Source organism: Trichechus manatus, unplaced genomic scaffold (genome assembly GCF_000243295.1).
Source record: "Trichechus manatus latirostris isolate Lorelei unplaced genomic scaffold, TriManLat1.0 scaffold00042, whole genome shotgun sequence".
In the NCBI taxonomy this organism is placed as follows: domain Eukaryota; kingdom Metazoa; phylum Chordata; class Mammalia; order Sirenia; family Trichechidae; genus Trichechus; species Trichechus manatus.
Genome location: NW_004443978.1, coordinates 1,343,490 through 1,350,151, shown reverse-complemented (window position 1 = coordinate 1,350,151; position 6,662 = coordinate 1,343,490).

Here is a 6,662-nt window from a genome sequence, read left to right as displayed (position 1 = left end):
GCCATGATTCTCAGTATTGTGTGATTGTCCATCATTTTGTCATCTGATGTGATTTTCCTGTGTTGTAAATCCTGCCTCTATGATGTTAATCAGGCAGGATTAGAGGCAAGACTCAATCTACAAGATAAGGTCGTGTCTTAAATCAATCTCTTTTGAGATATAAAAGAAGCAAGCAGAGAGAGAGGGGACCTCATAACACTAAGAAACAAGAGCCACGAGAATAGCGTGCGGACCCAGGGTCCCTGCACTGAGAAGCTTCTCGACCAAGGGAAGATTGATGACAAGGACTGTCCCCCAGAGCCAACAGAGAGAGAGAGCCTTCCCCTGGAGGTGGCATCCTGAATTCGGACTTCTAGCCTCCCAGCCTGTGAGAGAATAAATTTCTCTTTTTTAAAACCATCCACTTATTGTATTTCTGTTATAGCAGCCCTAGATAACTAATACTGATGTTTGCCTGTGTTTCATTGACTATGCAAAGGCATTCGACTGTCTACATCATAACAAATTATGCATAACGTTGTGAAGAATGGAAATTCCAGAACGCTTAATTGTACTCATGAGGAACGTGTACATAGACCAAGAGGCAGTCCTTTGAACAGAACAAGGGGATAGTGTGTGGTTTTAAATTAGGAAAAGTGTGTGTCAGGGTTGTATCCTTTCACCATGCTTATTCAATCTGTATGCTGAGCAAATCATTCGAGAAGCTGGACTATGTGAAGAAGAACGTGTCATCAGGATTGGAGGAAGACTCATTAACAGCCTGCTATATGCAGATGACACAATCTTGCTTACTGAAAGTGAAGAGGACTTGAAGCACTTACTGATGAAGATCAAAGACCACAGCCTTCATTATGGATTAAATGCCAACATAAAGAAAACAAAAATCCTCACAACTGGACCAATAAGCAACATCATGATAAATGGAGAAAGTATTGAAGTTGTCAAGGATTTCATTTTACTTTAATCCACAATCAATGTCCATGGAAAAATCAGTCAATGCATCAAACCACGGATTGCATTGGGCAAATCTGCTGCAAAAGAACTCTTTATACTGTTAAAAAGCAAAGATATCACTTTAAGAACTAAGGTGAGCCTGGCCCAAGCCATGGTGTTTTCAATTGCCTCTTATGTATGTAAAAGCTGGACAATAAATACAGAAGACCAAAGAACTGATGTCTTTGAATTATGGTGTTGGTGAAGAATATTGAATATAACATGGACTTCCAGAAAAACAAACAAGTCTGTCTTGGAAGAAGCAAAGCCAAAATGCTCCGTTGAAGTGAGGATGGTGCGACTTGGTCTCATGTACTTTGGACAGGTTATCAGAAGGGACCAGTCCTTGGAGAAGTACGTCACGCTTGGTAAAGTAGAGGAGCAGTGAAAGACAGGAAGACCCTCAAGGAGATGGATTGGCACAGGGGCTGCAACGATGGGCTCAAGCATAGCAACGATTGTGAGGCTGGCACAGGACCAGGCGGTGTTTCGTCTGTTGTACATAGGGTCGCTATGAGTCAGAACAGACTGGACAGCACCTAACAACAACAAATAGATATAGAGATAGAGATAATGATGTATACAGATACAGATATAGATATATAGAAAAAGTGATTTATTTTGAAGAATTAAATCATGTGATTGTGGCCTCTGGAAAGTCCAAAGTCTGTACATCAGGTGACAGGCTAGAGATTCCAGTAGTCTTGTCTATGAGTCTTGAAACTGAATCCGTCTTCCTCTAGAAACCTAAGTTTTTGCTTCTAAAGCCTTCAATTGATTGGATGAGGCTTGCCCACATTATGGGGAGTTATCTGCTTAGCTTGAAGTCAACTGGTTTAAATGGTAGTCATATGTAAATATCTTCACAGCAACATCTAGACTAGTATTTGACCAACCAACTGGGCACCATGGCCAAGCCAAGTTGACATATAAACTTAACCATCACAAACACTGTCACCTCTTTTTTAAACAGGCTAGGAGACTGAGGATTGTAGAAGTCCAGTGACCCACCCAGTGTCCCACAGGTAACAACAGCTGAGCAAGGATTCAAACACAGGACACTACATCCTTCAGGGCTTATTTGGCGAGCAGCAGAGGGCTGCAGTTTCCATTGTGGAGAAGGGGCTGAGCACTGACTCCTTCATGGAGCTTTCTGAAGATGGGAAGATGTTGGCTGCAGCTGAGCTTTTGGAACAGGAACAAGTGACTGAGAGGAGGAGAACTACACTGATCCCACAACCCTCACAGGATGCAGAGGGAGTGACAGGAGCCATCAGGCTGCCCTGAGCTGACGGCCCAGGAAGGAGATGCCCCATCTCAGAGGAAGGGGTGTAGGCCACAGGAAGGGGCCACAGAGAAGCACAGCCTTGGCAGTGAGGAGTACAGGATGAGGCCTAAGGTCCCCCCAGAAGGTCTCATGTTCCATCTACCTTGATGGAGGTTGCCAGAGACAAGCAGATCCAGACTGTAACAGCTCCCACAGCCAAGCGAGGATGCCTTCAGTTAACTAAGACAATAATGCATCCTGCCTCCTCCTCTTCAGCCCAACTCCAGAGGGGCCAAGCTAGGAGAAAAGGGCCTGCAAATGCTCTCCCCCTCAGCTCCCCCTCAGCTCCCCCTCAGCTCCAAGGGAGGCAAGACACAGACCACACCTGCCCACAGGGGAGGGGATGCCCTTGTAATCTGATTTGAGAAGGGAGTTTTGAGCTTAGGAAGACTGTACTGGACTTTTAAATTTGTTCATTGTGGGAAATTTCAAACATATCCAAAAGTAGACGGATAGCATGATGAGCCCCCTGGTGTCTGGTGCCTGCTTCAACAATGATTAACTCATGGCTGAGCTTTACTCTGAGGTGAATCCCCAATCATTTCCTCTGTAAAGACTTCACTGCATATTTCTGAAAGATAAGACTCCTTTTTTACACATTAAAATATAATTATCACAACACTCACACAAGGGAAAAAGACTTCTTTTTTTAAGTTATCTTATTAAACTCAACTTGCTGCACTTGGTTATGTCTAGCCTCTTTTTTAAAAAAATTTTTTAATTTTGTTGTTGTTGAGAATATACACATCAAAACATACATCAATTCAATTGTTTCTACATATAAAAGTCAGTGACACTGACTAAATTCTTTGAGTTGTGCAACCATTCTCACCCTTCTTATCTGAGTTATTCCTCTTCTATTAACATAAATTCACTGCCCCCTAAGTTCCTATCTAACCTTTCCAGTTGCTATTGTCAATTTGATCCTATATATAGACAGATCTTAAAAGAGCACAATACTCAAGGCAGACATTCTTTACTAGTTAAGCTAAACTATTGTTTGGTTTTAAGAAGACTTCAGGGGATATTTCTGTTTTTCAGTTTAAGGATTATCTCTGGGTAGTAGTTTCAGGGGTTCATCCAGCCTCCATAGATCTAGAAAGTCTGGAGTCTATTAGAATGTGAAATTCTGTTTTACATTTTCCCCCTTTTGATCAGGATTCTTCTATAGAATCTTTGATCAAAATGGTCAGTAATGGTAGCCAAACACCATCCTGTTCTTTTGGTCTCATGGCAAAGGAGGGAGCTGTTCATGGAGGCAATTAGCCATACATTCCATACCCTCCTCCTATTACTGACTCTCCTTCTACCTCTGTTGCTCCAGGCAAATAGATACAAATTGTTTTACCTTGGACGGCTGCTTGCAAGCTTTTAAGACCCCAGGCACTATGCAATGAAATAGGAGGTAGAACAGAAGAACTAAACACTTTATTAGGCCAATTAACTGGGATGTCCCATGAAACCATGACCCTAAACCCCCACTCAGCTATCAGTTTGTCATACTGTGAGGGCTTGCACGTTGCTGTGATGTTGGAAGCTATGCCACTGGTATTCAAACACCAGTAGGGTTACCCATGGTGGACAAGTTTCAGCTGAGCTTCCAGACTAAGACAGACTAGGAAGAAGGACCTGGCAGTGTACTTCTGAAAAAAATTAGCCAGTGAAAATTCATCAAATAGCAGTGGAACATTGCCTGCTACAGTGTCAGAAGATGAGTCCCTCAGGTTGGAAGGCACTCAAACTACGACTGGGGAAGAGTTACCTCCTCAAAGTAGATTTGACCTTAATGATGTGGATGGAGTTGAGCTTTTGGGACTTTCATTTGCTGATGTGGCATGACTTAAAATGAGAAGAAACAGCTGCAAACATTCATTAATAATAGGAATGTGGCATGTACAAAGTATGAATCTAGGAAGACTGTAAATTGTCAAAAAAGAAATGGAACACATAAAGATCAGATCTTAGTGAGCTGAAATGGACTGGTATTGGCCATTCTGAATCAATCATATGGTCTACTATGCCGGAAATGACAAATTGAAGAGGAATGGTGTCACATTCATCATCAGAAAGAACATTTTAAGATCTATCTTCAAGTGTAACACTGTCAGTGATAGATAATATCCATGCTCCTACAAAGAAGACCAGTTAATATGATTATTATTCAAATTTACACATCAACCACTAAGGCCAAAAAAATGAAGAAACTGAAGATCTTTTCCAACTTCTGCATTCTGAAATTGATCAAACATGCAATCAAGATTACTGGTGATTGGAATGCAAAAGTGGGAAACAAAGAAGGATGGGTAGTTGGAAAACATGGCCTTGGTGATAGAAACAACCTGGAGATCACATGATAGAATTTTGCAAATATCTTCATTGCAAATATCTTTTTTCAACAACATAAAAAGAGACTATATACTTAAATCTCACCAGATGGAATACACAGGATTCAAATTGACTAGATCTGTGGAAAGAGATGATAGAAAATCTCAATATCATCAGTCAGAACAAGGCCAGGGGCCGACTATGGAATAGACCATCAATTGCTCATATGCAAGTTGAAGCTGAAGAAAATTAGAACAAGTCTGTGGCAACATGGCACTCTAGGCAGAAGCACCACACCATCCCTCCACAGCAAAGATCTGAAAAACTAAGCCAAACAGAGAAAACAGCAATCCTGAAACCCTAAACATCAAATGAAGAGATAAAGAACTCAGCCAAGCACCAAATGGAATAAGAAACTGACAGAGAACAGAAAGTGAGGAGACATACATGCAGAGGTCCCCTATCAGCTAACGCAGTACAGATCCACCATCTTAGACTCCTATCAGAGACCAGCAAATAGGGAGTACAAGAAAGCAGCTTCACGGAGCTTCAGCAGGAGATAGAATAACCAGTAACTGGCTATATATGCTTTCCCACCCCCCACACTTCTTCACACATACTTGGCCTCCTCTGCTTCCCACGGCCACAGTCTCTGGGCTGGGAAGCACCAGCTGCTTGGATTCCACCCACCTGCACTGGCCGACTCCCTGAGTGCTTTTTGCTGGCTGCTAGTGTTGTTTTTTCTGCTTCTTTTGATTTCTTCCTTACCTCTCACCACGACCCCCTCCTTTTGCTCAAATACCTGGCTCCGTGCACCATCTTTGCTTCTTCCTGAGGGGCTGTGGAGCTCCGTTTGAGTGTGGAACTGCCTCCCGGTCTGTGCTGCCATGCTGGTGGGATCCTGGGGCTTTTGTTTGTTTGTTTGTTTTAAATTGTTTGTTTTCTTTTGCTTTTCTCGAATTGGGAGCCTGTTCTGGCTGGGCAGTGCTGCACAGCTTAGGACCTACACCCTTAGCATGCGCAGATGCACAGAAGGATCCCTGAGGGCATTTCCATTTTTGTGGGCTTTTTTTTTTCTTTCTGTTTTTTGGGGGGATTTTCTTGTTCTTTTTTTTAATTTGTTTTATTTCTTTTCCCTCTTTTTCCCTTTTTGTCTTTCTTCATTACTCAGTTTTTCATCTCACTGTACCTTCCTTCCTAACCCCTGAATACCTGGCACTGAGTGACACCTCTACACATTCTAGCCAGGCTGTACTACAACACCAGGGAACAACTTCCCCAGACCTCGTAACTACACCAGTGGGATCCCTGGGAGCTTTTCTTTTCTTTTTTCTCTCTAATTTTTATTTATTAATTCTTTTCTTTTTTTTTCTTCTTCCCCTTTTGTTTTTCTCCACTTCATAGTCTCTCATCTCTCCACTCCAACAGCAAGCCCCCTAGTACTCTTTTTTATTTGTTTGTATGTTTTTGGCTCCTGTTCCCCTTTCCTCTCTCCCATACCCATCTTAGCTTGACACATCACAATCTCACCCCTCCATCCTGCCTACCTGCAACATGACCCTACCATCACACCACCAAGTGGCACAGGCATGGCCTACTGGAACCTGTCCTGCACTGATTAGCAACCTGCCCTGGTGGCTGTAGTAAGTGCCACAAATAACCCATTCCAGCAACTTCTCTTCAGCTAGACCTGCCCTGCAGTACCATGTCTGAGCGACTGACACTGCCAATTGTAGAAGGAGGTGAAAAGTATCATGCCCACAGACACAAACAAGAAAGAAAACACAGCCTGCCTGCTCAGACATAGCCAAATTTAAAAAAAGGATGAAACACACAAATCTACAATCAATAAATGAGAAAAATAACTACTGAATGCCCCAGAGACAGCAGACAATATCAAAACATTTACAAAAACAAGACAGATAAGGATAAATTTCATGGTAACCACAAAGAAAGTTAACAAACATACTCATAAAAATAAAGAGGAAAAACATAAAGTCTCAGTAAAAACAAAACC